Here is a 15382-nt window from a genome sequence, read left to right on the forward strand (position 1 = left end):
TGCTTTTTTTCTGACCTACTTAAGCGGAAGCAGAAGACAAGATAGATGCCTCTTTCTGCTTCTATTTCAGTGAGGATATTTTCTTATATGCCCAGAGTACAGTCATCAAAATTAAGAAATTAGACTGACAGTTCTACTAAGTCTGCGGACTTCATTCAAACTTTGTCAATTTACATGGCAAGGCAACAAAAATAAGCTCCTTTGGTCCAGATCCAGACCAGGTGCGCACGCACTGTGCATGGTTGTCCCGTGTCTCGTCTCCTTCACTTGGAGCAGCAGCTTCATTTGTTTGTCTTTCACGGGGAAGGTAAACTCTCGACCTTAAGAGAGTTCGGGGAAGTTGAATAGACCAGTGTTACTTTATATTAACAAGCAGTCTTGGAAGGCAGCTAGGAGGCCTCAAGGTTGAATTCAGGGAAAATCAGAGTTGTTTTTTTTTTTAATTATAAAAAAAATAATAATAATTATAAAAATAAGACCCGATTACTATAAGAATGGAAACATTGCAAAAAATGGATCAAGTCGAAATAAGAGCCCTCCCTCTGGCCTTACTCAACAGTAAACACCATTAAAGATTGTTGCGTATTGCTTTAGGTCTTTTTCTACGCTCATGAAATACTTACAGGTACAAGTGTGTGTGTGTGTGTGTGTTTAGATTTTATTTATTTATTCATGAGACACACAGAGAGAGAGGTAGAGACACAGGCAGAGAGAGAAGTAGGCCCTATGCGGGGACCCCGACACGGGACTCGATTCCAGGACCCCAGGATCACACCCTGAGCCGAAGGCAGACGCTCAACCACTGAGCCACCCAGGTGTCCCATGTGTATGTATTTTAACAAAAATGGGATCATATTACCCATGTTTTTCTATAACTTTCTTTGTAAAAAAAAAAAAATTAGTACGTCGCTGGTACCTTTCCCCATCAGTCTGTGCAGGTTTGTGAGGGAGACTTTGGGCCTCCCTGCGGGGGAAGCCCAAAGCTGAGCTCAGAGTCTCCTGTCTTGCTTTTGCTGGTGGCTTTGATTCACTGATGAGCTCGGAGATAGCCTTGTGCACTGGGCAGGAGCACTCCTCGTTCAGGGCCAGTTGTTTGAGCGTCTAAGGAGAATTTGGGGGAACAAACTCCTTCTTTGATTCTTGACCCTTTCTGCCCTTCTCTTTCATGACGCCTTCAGATCCTCCTCTTAATTTATGGACCCTTCTTGGGAAACCACATTACAGGGGCTGTAGCCTGGGAAGGCTTGATTACAACTCGGGTAACATAGCCTTAATGTCCACCCTCTGCAAAGGGTGACCAAAAAAAAAAATTTCAAATAACACTTTAGTTCATAAAAGTCTGTCTCTTTTGCACTGCTGCTAGAGTCCATGATGACATGACGTGATACGTCCAGGCGCGCACACACACGTATCGATATGCACACACGCTCACACACATTTTGTAAAGTTTCTGTGATCACATATCTGAGCACCATCCCCACGGGTGTTAATTTCTAACTGTTTAGATACTCTTTATCTGCATCCCAGATTAGCAGTGCAGCTGTTCTCCGGTCTTAGACACACTTGCCTGATTTCGAAGTGACATTAGGGGGTTTCTCGAAACTGTTTTGCTGAGATCTTTAAGAAAATCAGTCTTAAAGATTGGTTTAGGCTGGTTTTCTTTTGGTTCTTGAGTGGATTTTCTCTGGACCTTTCTGACCTTTCACTTTATTCATTCTTCGCTTACCCTGACCCCATGGTGCCTTTAAACCCAAGAGGGCAACCAGATAGTGATGATCCGAAGTTATGTATGAGCTTGATGGTTGTATTAGTGGTTTTCCCGTCGTGCCTCTCTCCCTGCAGCCTTTAGGCTGAAAGCACTTTGAGACAGGGGCTGCTTTCCCCTAACTGCCTTCTTGCACTTGTTGGGCAAAATCAGAGCGGTGACTGCGTCCTCGACACCCTTATGGCGCTGCAGAGTAATAACATTTATCACACTTCTTGTTTAAGCCCTTTAGAGAATGACATTTCACAGTGTAATTTTGCTTCACAGATTTTTCCCTTGTGAGTTTTAACTTTCAGGGCAGCATTCTCTCTTACGGCTTCACCTTCTTCCAATTTTGTGTATCTGTGAGAAGTTGCCCAAATAGGGCTCCTCTCAGCATAGCAAATGGAATCAGGTCATGCTCCCAAGTGCCCTTCACCCCGAGAGTCCTGATTGTTTCTTCCTTAGTTGTTGTGAGCAGGCCCAAATTGCCTCACCTCTAGCTGCCCTTTCCACTTTATGAAACAAGCAACTAATAGCAACACAACTCTAAAAATTCCCAGATGACCCGCGTTTTGCTCTTTTTATGATCCCTTAAGAAATGTCTCCGTAATTGAAATCTAGAGTAGTAGAGTTTTGTGATCTTGTCATTTAGCATTTTCCTTATGTTGGCCTTACTTATACCACGCCTTCCCACCCCGGAGTGGTTGACGTCTGCCCGAGGGACTTGCAGCACCGAAACCAGGAATGTCGTCATTAATCCAAAGATGAGAAGTTGAACTGAGGTCTCAGGCTCACACTTGTTTGGGAGTCAAAGGAGGAAGAGGAGAAGGGGGGGAAGCACACTGGGACATCGTACTGGGTAGCGGCAGGGAGAGCCTAAGATTTATACCGCAGGCTACGTTTTATTTGCTTAGGGGGACGTGGGTATCTGTTTGAGCCCCTCTATGGTAATTTATCAGTGACCGCATCCTGATTTAGTAGTGCACAGGGGACCCCCACCGCTAATTCCCCTTTATTTCATATATTTCTTTTACCTTAACTCATAAAGCTTCAGCGTTGCTACTTCCTTTATCATCCATCTGTATTTCATTGTGGGTCCAACCCTTTGTGATCTATAGCGTAAGCCCTCCCTGCCCCACCTCTTTGTCCTCTCCTCACAGATTGCATGCCTCAGTATTGACATTTCAGTCATTTGATTTATTCCAACAGGTTCCCCAAGGCCAACCGGATCATAATTCCCTTTCTGGCAGCATCACTTCCTGGTTATTTCCCTTGGCTCCCAGTATTTGTGGATCGGCACCTACAAGATTTCCTGATGATTTTTCTCCTCTTTTAGGTTTCAGTTTGCTTAGATCCAAACCCACAGGTGGTAACTTGGGAGGCCCGAGGATATCTGGATTTGTGTGAAATGTGAGCTTTGTTCTGCATGGTAGGGAGTGCTGGAATGTTCTAACACAAGCATCGTCACAGAAGGGCCATTTCTGGAATTGGTTAAAACAGAAGGATCTGCCCATAAGCATTCTGTTAGCCTTTGGTAAATCAAATACCATCTACCTAATTTTCCAGAGAGTTTCCAGTTGGGGAGAGTTGGGTTACCAGCTTTCAAAGTGAGTTGTCTTTTAAAAAGAGGAACACACACACACACACACACACAAACAACAACCAAAAAAACCACACAAAAAAACACAAAAAAGAACAAAAAAAAATTAAAAAAAATAAAAAGAGTAACACACCTATGAGAAGCTCATATTCATTTTGTTAGAGGAGAGTAGAGTACTCTTTCTGTTGTGCCGTTTATTTTTTTGTCAGTACTTGTGTCATCTGAGACACGCACACACACACACACACACACGCATTTGCACATACGCATTCGCTAAAGAAATAGGAGAGAGAAAAAAATTCTTTCCTTTCATGAATTCTCATGGTGTGGCTTTAAAATACTGAATGCTGCATTATCATGAGACCTTCAGTTGTCCTGATTTGCATTAGTGAAATCTATTTCTCATGTCAGGCAAGGGAAAGCTGCATGCATTTTTCTTTCTGGTTTTTCTAGGCTTCTTTACACAGTTTCTATGATTCTACGTGGAGGGAGGTTTTGTGACGTGTATGATATGTTAGAAATTAAGAGAAGTGTCTTAGTCCTTAAATTGAGTATAATCTAAAATTTACCCATTATTTGTAGAATGCCATGAACTATACCATAATTCTCCATCCCATTGCTTTGCTCTGTAAAGCACGTGGGGCTGGGTCTCTCAGGGCTGCTCTCGTTGGGGTTCATGAAGTTCATCCTGGCTCATCTCATAATGGTAGATAGAAAGCTCTCTGACTGTGGGTAGGAATAACTATAAAAAATTCCACCTCCCTCATTCAGCCATTGCTAAGGACGCACTGACAATAAGGCACTGTGGTGTCTGCTCTCCCACTCTTCCCTCATCTGTGAAATTTGGAGTTCAATAAGTCCCCCAGTCCCCAAATCAAATTTAAAATGGGTTTCTATTGCAGATGGAGGAATTTGGGTAACTATGGGGAAGTATTTCCTAACTCTGAGGATGCCAAATAGCTTGAATGTTTATATAATCAGATTCTCAACCGAGTTTAAAAAATATTTTAATCTCTTTCAGATACCTGAAGGCAGAGAAAAGTATCCTTTGGATTTAGGTCCATAACTCAGTTCTGTGGTTGGGAAGACTGGATCAGATAATGCCAGTTTGTAATTTCTGATAATGATACATGGATTTCTGCCCAATTTCAATGTTCTGTTGATTTAAAAATGTTCCTGGAATCCTGTGGAATGAGTCCAAGCTTATAGGTAGGATGACTGGGTAAATAATAGTAAAGTGGTGACCAAAAATGTCAAGAGATAAAAGTGTGGGAAAAAAAATCCTAATAGAGGGTATATGTTTAACATCAGAGGTAAATAGTAAGAAATTGACTTAATTTGCTTTTAAAAAAATCCATTTTGAAAAGGAACAACCTACCAAAAAAGAGAAGAAGCAGAATTAAGATGTCATTTTTGAATAAGAGACACAAATGGGGTTAGATTTGAGGAAACGAAGGGAAAGATAGTATTAATATTCCCCCCTCCAAAAAAAAAAATCTCCAGTAGATGAAGTCACTGGGGAAATGTGATCTGTATGTACAAAAGCTCTATCTTCCTTATCTGGCATCAGGACCAACAATAATACATAGATGCCTGTTGGAATTATCAAGTAGAGTACAGTAGAAGAAGCAACATTTATCCCTAATGTCCAACATTTAGAATCATTTTTATAGACTCAACCAATCCTTACCAATTGGATTTATGGAGAGTTTTATGGATTTATGGAGAATTTAATTATTCTCTCATAATAATATATACGTTCTGCAATTAATAATATATACATTCTGCAATTGCTGTAGGTGTTGACTGAGAGTGCGTAGGCTGAGGTCTTTTTGATAAGAATGGGAGACAAGATATAAGAAGAAAATAGTGATGATGATTTGTGCCATGTGATTTTGGCTCCTTGTTGAGCTGTGGCTTCTCAAAATGGCCTCGCGCAGGTTTCGTTTTGCTTTGTTTCTTTTTAAACTGAGAGCCAAGTACTGATTTACCATTATATAAGGGGCATAATTTATCTGCCCTGATTAAAATGATCAAGTATGCAGTGACAGCTCTTTATATTCCAGGTAAATGCTTCCTTTGTGCTTTTCAGACAAGAATTTCTGACATGATGTGGGAAAAGCTGAAGAAGTCAGTCTTTGGGGTGTATTTTTATCCAGGAGGTGGCTTGAGATGGATTAATGGGAAATCACAATAAATTATTTATCAGATAATAAGTGTGATAATTGTTCTTATTTATCATCAGTATAACTTGCCTTGTTCTTCTGTCATGCTTTCAATCAAACCCTCCCCAAAGGTTTGCTGGTTAAAATATACAGCCAAAAGGTCATTCCAACAATTTTTACTCATAATGGCACACTGATTATCTCCTAATTGGAAAATGTAAACTAGGGGCTTTGTAAGTAATATGAGCGACCCTTGCATTTCTAACACAATGAGGAGAGTCGTTCTGTACCTCATTGATCCTACCATGGGGAACAGTACCATTTTCAGTAATTTTGATGGCCTCCTGAATTAATTGGAAATAACTTTTTTGTTTTCTATGGAGAAGGAAATAAACCCACATGCCCAAATTTGCTGAAAAAGTAGAGATGTAAAATACCACTCACTATCTACTGTCCCGCTGGCAGCTAATCCATTGAAGCTTAATTGTAATTATCCACCAGGTCTGGGGCCAGAGAGGAATACTGATTACCGCTACGTGCGTTTCCATGGGCAAGATTGTGTATTGAGCCTGTTGCAAAGTTTCAAGTAAATTTATTTCTACCGGCAGCTGTAATGGATCATTGGTCATGGACTATTTCTGGACTTGGTGCAATGGGTGAAAATAATTCCAACTTATTTGTGCAGAATTCCTTAAAAGTTTACCATTCTTTTAAAAGGAGACTGATAGACGCTCAAGTACCCTACACTCTTGAGTCACAGGCATCTGTGGTCCAGATGGCCCTGGGTTATTTTCCTATGATTTACCTCCTTACCCAGAAATCCATACTCAGCTAGACGGCTGCCAAGTGTTTCCCAAACCTCCTTAAGGAGAACAGTGGCTACCATGAGCAAAGAAGTCCACCTACTTCTCTGGCTCTCCCCTCCCTCCTACTCTCCCTCCGTTCCCTCTCCTCCTTTCTTCCCCCTCTCATTTTTGGGTATGACCCTAAGGTCATAGCTCAGATAGGTCTCTCTCATAATGGTTGATTTCCCACTCATGTGCCCCCTGTCACACATCTCAGAGCCTCTTTTGCGCATGCTACTCCTTTGTTGCTTTGTGAGCCTTGCCTAACCCACGTGTTTATTCCTTCCAGGCCAGTCTGCTTCTCCCGTATCATCTGGGAACTTTTCATACGTCTAGGTTGGATCACTGTCTTTCCCAAGTTGCTTAGCATTTTTCCACAGCTCCTTTCTACAGGGCTCCTGCTGATGTGCTGCTAGGACATGTTCCTCTAGACGCACTCGCTCTGTCCTTATCTCAGTTTCAACTCTCTTACCATCTTGCACAACTTTCTTTAGGCCTTTTGTATTGTGTCTCTTATTTCCAATCTTTGCCTCATCCTTGGACACCATTTAGTTCCCTCTTTCTAATGTTAACATGAGGAGAGCTGGATTCATCTCTACACCTGAGCTCAGTTAGGATAAGAGATTGAACCTTCTGTTTTACCTTATAGTGGAGCTTTACCTCATAGTGGAGCTTAGGCAGTATCAGTGTCAACTGAGAACAGAGGCTACTTTCTGACTCTCAGTAGCCTGATCAGTGGGCCTATTTTCCAAAAGGGAAAAAATCTCATTATTTCTGAGATTTTATCAGTCTATTATGAAGTTGGCCTGCCCCATCTAGGAAATAGAAGTTTTCAGTGAAGTGGGTGGTAGTAATATATTCTCAAAGGGTGCCACACAGATTTTTATTGGAGTGCTCTTTTGGTGCTGGTACTGATTGAGATTCAGTGATTCTCACCCTATGAAGAAGGCAAGCATTTCTTCCTGCGATCAAATGTTTTGAATCCTCAAATTAGGACATATGGATAAACAACAGGATACTTGAAAACTTGAAAAATCTGTTGTGTTAGTTGTCTATTGCTGTGTAACAAACCAGCCCCAAACCGAGGTGGCTTAAAACAACAAACATTTATTATCTCACATGGTTTTTGTTTATCAGGAATTTGGGATCAGGTTATCTGGTGCAGGGTCTGTCATGAGGCTGTAGTCAAGATGTTGGCTGAGGTTGCACTTACCTGAAAGGTTGACTTGGTGCTTCCAAGATGACTCCCTGAGATGGCTGTAGGTGGGCCTCTGTTCTTTGCCACATAAGCTTCTTCATAGGACTGCTAAATGTTCTCACAATATGGGAGCTAACTTCTCCATAGCAAATGATCCAAAATAGCAAGGTAGGGGCACCTGGGTGGCTCTCAGCGGTTGAGCATCTGCCTTTGGCTCAGGGCATGATCCCAGAGTCCTGGGACTGAATCCTGCATTGTGCTCTCTGCAGGAAGCCTGCCTCTCCCTCTGCCTATGTCTCTGCCTCTCTCTCTGTGTCTCTCAAGGATAAATAAATAAAATCTTTTAAAAAAACAAAACAGCAAGGTAGAAGCTAAGATATTTTTTACAACCTAACCTTGGAGGTCACACTCTACTATTTTCACAATATCCTATCCTATTATTTCCACAATATTCCAAAAGTCATCCCTATTCTTTGTGGAAGGAGACCACCTAAGGGCAAGAATGCAGGGAGGCATGGATCACTGAGCACCATCTTGGAGGCTGTCTACCACAAAAGTGTAGACTCATTTATTATGCCCCACCTACTATCCATGCTTGGATCATGGTCGGGAGAACTGTGCCTTGCTCAGCCTTGCTGAAAGAGGCACAGCGTGCACAATGTCCTTTGATCCCTCAAATCAGAAAGCTAAAGATGCCAATGAGCATCATGGTTAAAACAAATTGGAAGTTTAATTTATTCTTTGGTCTGTCTTCTGCCAACCTTGACATTTTCCCAGTGTGTATTTCCCAGGATCCTGGTCCTGTGAAGTGCTCTACCAAAAATCATTTTGCGTTCAAACTCAGAGATTCACAATTTTCATGGCCTGATTGATGACTCTGAGTCTTCTTGAGATAGAGATACTTGTGTCACTTTGTTCAATCCAGAATTTCTCAAGTTTATTTGTCCACAGATTTTTTTTTTCACTTTGTCACACCTAAAAACAACCTCCAAATCTGGTGTTCTTTAAATTATACATTCTGAAACACTGATCTAGTTAGATGTCCATAACACATATTATTCCACAACAGATTTAAGGTGGTTGCAATATCAAAGTAGCACATTGACTCTACCTGGAATCAGATAGTTGAGTGTGCCTACTAGACTGAAGCCCTTGAAGGGCAATCTCCGTCCACAATATGTAACTCAAAAGCTGAAACTGTTTGCTGGGGAACCCTCAATCAGCCATGCTTTGTACCATGTCTAAGAGCATGAACTTTGATGTTTCTTTACCCCTGTATGAAATCTCTATCTAAAACTGGTCCTCAAAGTCTTTCAAAGAGCATTAACCTTCTTCCTCCAGGTGGAGGAAATTTTCTCCACCTACATATAAACTCCAAGAAGCATTGCACTGCTGAGATTAAGCATCTCTTTGCTGGTGTATTTTATGGCCGAATTGTTTGTCTTGGTATGTAAGCCTCTGGGGCATAACCATTTCTTCTTATGAGTCTGGTATAGCACTCAGCACACTGTCAGCACTCAACCCAAAATAAATCATCATAATAATAGTCATAAACATAAATCAAGGGAGCACAATTCAACTTATTTATAGCCTTACAGGAGAAGCACAATAGAAAAAGTGCAGTTATTTTCCATCATATTATCCTATATCATTTCCAAGCAAAATGTCATATTGTCCACTAGTGTGTAACCAGGTAATGAAGGATTCTGGTGTAACCTGCAAACTCCATGGGGCCAGAGTTAAATGATGTGAGGCTAGAAGCTCATGTTTCCTACGTTTCTATAATTAAAATTTGAATTTCTAGGGCTTATTAAGGTAATATTTAACATATAATTATGTTGACATTTTAAAAAGGAAAAGCGTTTAAGACAAATTATGTAGTAATATTTAATCACAAAAACCTACTTGCCCTGCTCATTCTTCAAAGGTCTTCTCTTTGATTTCCAAGGTGAAAGCTTAAACTAAATGAAGATTTTAATCTAATGTTTAATATATTGGATAATAGTGGATTGGTTAGTGGGTTATCCCTCCGATGTAATATATAAGTTCTTTTACCACACTGAAATCCAGGCCACTCTTACAGTTGGGCTTGTCATTCCATATGACTGAATAGCAAACTATAGTAGTCATATTTTCTTTTTTTTTTTTTTTTAACGTGAGGGATTTGGGAAACACATCTACGCATACATACGCACACCCACCCTCACTCTTCCCCATATATGTGAAAATATCAGTATCTATCTATCTATCTATCTATCTATCTATCATCTCTATCATCAAGCAAGCCACTTGAACATTTTGATAGACTTCTTTTCAGGCTTTTTTTAAAGCATGCACTTTAAAAAATATACAAGGAGCATATGACTGTATTTTCCTTATATGTTTTTTTATTAAAAAATTCCAGATAGAGCTGAAGTTCTTGTCAATTATCATCTAAATTTTGCCCTCTCTTTTGTGAGTGGCACTCCCTTTTTGTTAGTGCTGCCTTTTTATGGTATTCATAATCATGAATTTGGTTTATATTCTTCCGGACAATTGTTTTTTGTACTAACGTACATATATATGTATTTCTATGAAATGTATGGTGTTGTCTTGCCACATAAAACCATATTTACATTGTATCTTACATATTTTAATGCAAATTACTTGTAAACCAAACAACCTATGGCTATGTGCGTATATACGCACACGCTCATTCTTTAGTTCATTCATTTTACCCACTACATATGTTTCACCTCTTGAATATACATTTTGTTCAACAGTTCCATGGTACCTATTGCAATGAACATCTTTGCGTATGCTCAGAGGGGTTTAAAATTTTTTTATTTATTTAAAAAGTGATATCTAGAAGTATAAAAGCTGGCCCATGGGTGTGGACATGTTTTGACAGGTGGTACAAAATGAATGTTCTAATTTACACAGCCAGCGCTGGCAAATGGCTCCCTCTCTCTCTAAAACCTCGCCAATGCTTGGAATTTTCAAATGTTAAACACTTCTTCCTGACTGATTGGGGCAAAATGTCATCAGTGATTTGACATGCATTTCCCTGGTTAATAGTGCAAGGGAACCTATTGTCATTATGTTTCTTGTCCAGTTGTATTTCCTTCTCAATAAATTGCCTATTTGTATCTTTGTTTATTTTCCTACTAGATTGTCTGTTTTCTTATCAATTTGTAGAAGTTCTTCCTATTTTCTGGATACAATCATTTTGTCTTTCATGTTTGTCTTAAATATCGTTCACAATCTGGTTTTTGTCTTTGATTTTTGTTTAGGTGACTTTTGTTTAAAAGTAGTTTAAGATTTTCAGGTAGCCGGATTGATGTTTTCTTTTATGGTTTTTACTTATTTTCTTAAATTTTAGAAGCACATGTTCATTTTTTCCCCTTTAGTGACAATGAGTTTGCAGTGATTCTGGGTCTTAGCTTGATCAGATGTGAAATCAATGTAGGACTGAAGCTCAGTTAGTCAATAACTAGACAATGGACTTAACAGGGATTCGCAGAAAATATCTAATCCGCGTACCCCGTTTGAAAAAAGAAAGGTGCCATTTTCTTTTTTCATCAATGATTTTCTGCCTGAGTTTATTATATTTAGCAGTTGGATTCCCCTCCTTTGGTTTCCACCATCATCTCATCAGACATTTGGCAATCTCCATTAAATGGCTTTCTCATTCTGTCACTAAAATTTTAACAGCAGTTGTTAAATGAAACAAGAGAAAGCTGTGTTCACCAATATGTCCTCCAATTGCAAGGGGAAATGGTTTCAGAATTGGAATCAACATGGTCCTATCACATGAGAAAAATTCCTCTCCAGCTTTCCTGCTTTATGTACACCTGGCACCAGCTCTTTTTACAGTAGATTTTCTATATCCAAACACCTTCCAGCACCTTGATCCTTGTCTGCTCTATTGGCGTTTGTTCAGAGCAAGATATCAAGTAATGAGACAATTAGAAGTTTGACGAAGTCTAAAGTGACAGATGCCCAAGTTTTCAGCGATGGAGATGGAACATGGCATCTTAGTGAGACGGACAGACTCCTCCTGCCACACCGCTGGATCATGGGGCCAGCCTCCATTCTGGGTAGACACTCTGATGTTAAGAGCATGTGGTGGATCGTGGCTACTTTGATAGTTTTAGGCTTGAAGATATCACTGGAAGGTGGCATTGAAAGCATCTTTTTCGAGGAAAATTTAAACGTAACTGTATGGCTAATCTTATTTTGGATATTCATAATTAATGAAGATCTTTCATCTTTCTTATATTGTTTAATGCTCACAATAAACCTGAAAGGTATTACTTTTTAATCACAACTTTATTGGAATATACTTCAAATACCATACGGTTCACCTATACAAAGTATTCAGTTAAGTGGTTTTTAGTACATTCATGGAGTATGGAATTGTCACCACAATCAATTTTAGAATGTTTTCATCACCCCTCTAAGAATCTCCATACCCCTTTGCAGTCATTTCACCATCCTTCCACCCCAGCCCCAGACAACCATTAGTCTACTTTCTGCTGCTATACATCTGCTTTTTTTTTTTTTTGACATTTCATACAAATGGAACCATTTAATATATCATCTTCTATGACTGGCTTCTTTCATTTAGTTTTCAAGGTTCATCCATATTGTAGCATGTATTAGTATTTTAGTCTTTACTAATGCTGAATATTATTCCACTTTATGGATATACCACATTTTAAAAATCCATTCATCTGTTGATAAACATTTGGATTGTCTCCATTCTGATAGGTATTGATACCCTCATTTGATAAATGAAGAAACAGTATCAAAACACTCAAGTCATGTCTGCACAGTGGCTACAACTTGCTTTGTAGCCAAGTCACTTGTGGAGAGGACAAGTTATGACAGCCAGTCAGTGTCAGAACTGTGAAGTAAATTCAGTGAACACTTCATAATTTAAGAATATCTCCTTTCATATCTTTCCCTTTCTTCTTAAGATTAAGGATACCCCAATATTTGTGTTTAGAAATACTGCCATTGACTTGATTCCTTCAATGCTAAGTCTTTTTTCTTTGATCCTCTGGGTAGTGACCACGTTCATGGGCACCATAAGTGTAATGGGATTTATACGCCTCAAAAGCTCAACATAGACATTCTCAAAGTGCATTAATACAGAATCCCACTCATTATCGTCATGCTAACCTGGTATCTTTTGACAGTTTTTGGTAGTTGATGACAGTGAACAAATTCCTGGCTGATATGTTAGTTATGATTTGAAGGCAGGGAGGAGGAAAATGTCTTGAAATTTTTCTTCGTTCCAAATTTAACAGATTTAGAGAGCTCTGCTTCCTTGCTCAATATGTTAAATGTGGGAGAATGTCTCAAATGTAAAGACAAACTTGATGCTAATGGTGAACAATGACGTTTGTGATTCCATAGCTTGTGTTAAGGTTACTTCATATGTGGCATTTAGCATAGTACAGTGCAATTGTTGAAATTGAAGTTGGGTAATGCAATAAAAGTCTCTCATACATGGAAGAAAACCAATTAATTTAAAAGACTCCTTGGGACTCACTGATCATCATGCTGTGCCAGATAAATTATTAATGATCAAATGAATTGGCCAAAATGTTCCATATTCAGCAATATTGCTTGAAGCTAATGATTGCTGTTTTCTGGTTATAGGGCAGGTACGAAAACTTGGATCCATACATTTTTTTATACTTGGGAGGGATAGTCCATATCAGCTAATTTTCGATCCTCCCCCCCTTTTTACAGTTGGGGAAACTGAGTCCTAAAGAGGGTACATTCCCTAACATCTTTATGCAACTCTCCTTTGATTTTTCCAAAAATTTCAAGGGTATTATTATGTTTTGTTGTGTGAACTTGGTTAAATGTGAGTTTGACTATGTCCTGCTTGTCTGTGTATTCCCATTGTCCAGCACAAACCTGGGGACGCAATGGATGCTCTATAAATATTCGTTGAATGAATTAAGTTTGTGTTTCTATGACACTCCATCCAGTGTTCTTTCATGCTTTTCTGTCTCATGGTCCAGGCTATAGTTTTTCTATGTTTTTAGCAATGGGACAGTCTCCTTGCCACTACATCTGACAGAAAATCCTAGTGTATAAGACAGGTAATAGAAGAGCTGTCTTGGTTGAGGTTAGGGGTAAGGAAGCCAGAAGTCTTGCTTTTCGGTCTTCCCTCTCATGGCTCTGAGACAGGGGTTGAGGGCCGAGGGGAAGAAATATTGCTGAGGAATGCCAAGGCTCTGGTGCTCACAGCTGAAACCCCCTGTTCCAGACTCTTAAAGAGAATTAGAAGTAAGATCTTAACTAGAAACAACTATTGCATATTCATTAGTCCATGTCCTATTTGAAAAAGGTAATGATCCGGAAGCTTATACAAGACTCTAAGTCTTGCAGGAAGCTATATGTTCATTGAATTCTCTTACCAATCACGTAACGAGTACTAGATGTACTAGGCTCTGTTTTAATAACTAATATAAAACGGTGAGCAAAGTGGACCAAAATATTTTCCCTCCTGGAGTTTTTATTCTGATAGGGGAAGATAGACAATAAAAAAAGATAAGTTACGGAGTATGTTTGATGGTGATAAGGTCTATAGAGAAAGGTGTGAAAGTTCAGTGTGTGTGTGTGTGTGTGTGTGTGTGTTGGGCAATTACAATTTTAAATAGGATAGTGATGGAAAGTCTAAGTGAGAAAGTGACATTTGCAGATAGACTTAAAGGAAGTGAGGGCATGAGCCATAGGCTGTCTCGAACACTAAGTGCAAGGCCTTAAGAGAGCATGTGTGGCATGTGAGAAGAGGGATTCTCTCTTTAGTCTCCTTTGCATGAGATTCCTTGGATTATGGAGAGTCATGATCAAGGAAATGATTCGGTTGCATTTTCTTCTTTCAGATGCTATCAGTTGGTGATAGGAATGTACTTTCATTACAAAGGATCTAAGAATGACTTACCTGATGTCATGGAGTTCAGTTTTGTTTGGCCAATCATGTTGACTCCAATATATGCTGATTTGAGATGTAAATAAATTGCCTTTCGATTTCTCTCCCTACTCCTGCATAGGAGGGAAGAGTTAAGATTCTCCTTTCTAAAGAGGTCTTTAAAATAGGCTAGAGTCTCATCTGGGGTAGTTTAGGAGAGGCCTTGCCTGAAGGCAGATCAATCTCGCAAGTCTCATTATTGCCCAAAGAGTCTTTGCAATAGACCGAGACTCTCCAGGTGATCTCAAATTCTCTCTATTAACCAGGAGAAAGTCCTTTGGCACTGTCATCCGTTCAGTTTTCCCTGCACATCAGATGCAGAGAAAATACTGGGGCGTCACAGCCCTTAGGGGGTGTTGGGCCACTCTTCTCCATCGTTTAGACTGGGAGCAGCATCATTAGGGTGATGCTTAAGGGAACGAGTCCTGAGAGATTGCTGTGTGATTCCTGTGACCACATTTGCTACAGACCCTGTTTTCGAAAATGTCTCACTAGTTTCTTTCAAGGGAGGTTGTTATCTGATACTCTAAACAACTTGCTTTGTAGCCAAGTCACTTGTGGAGAGGACAAGTTATGAGGCTTCTGAACCGGGCTGGAGATGGGAGTAACAGAATGGTGACCAAGAGCCTTTAAGCGCTGTTTGAATTATGGTTTTGTTTGGGACCCCGTGGAGTATAGTGTTTATGTTTTATTTAATGAGTGCCTGACACTGAAAAATGGATGCCATACAGCTTTCTAGTAGGAGGCTGGGCCAAGTGAGTCAGAACACCAGTGCAGAGGGGAGCTCAGAGTGGAGGGGTCACACCCTGTCGTCTCATGACCAAGTGCAGGCTCCTCAGTTGTTTTCACCTGTT

The 15382-nt window shown here is 39.8% G+C and overlaps 1 long non-coding RNA gene across 4 annotated transcripts in view; it reads left to right on the forward strand.

Annotated features, from left to right (window-relative positions):
- Positions 1–15382, forward strand: part of LOC140598496 (uncharacterized) — a 64130-nt gene that overhangs the window by 26087 nt on the left and 22661 nt on the right. Inside the window, exon 5 of one of the 4 annotated variants that reach the window (XR_012000922.1) lies at positions 4369–4556. The exons of the other annotated variants lie outside the window; for them this stretch is intronic. This is a non-coding gene — a long non-coding RNA (uncharacterized lncRNA). The remainder of the gene's footprint in view (positions 1–4368; positions 4557–15382) is intronic. 4 annotated transcript variants of the gene reach the window in all.

This window comes from Vulpes vulpes, chromosome 4, assembly GCF_048418805.1.
Source record: "Vulpes vulpes isolate BD-2025 chromosome 4, VulVul3, whole genome shotgun sequence".
In the NCBI taxonomy this organism is placed as follows: Eukaryota; Metazoa; Chordata; class Mammalia; order Carnivora; family Canidae; genus Vulpes; species Vulpes vulpes.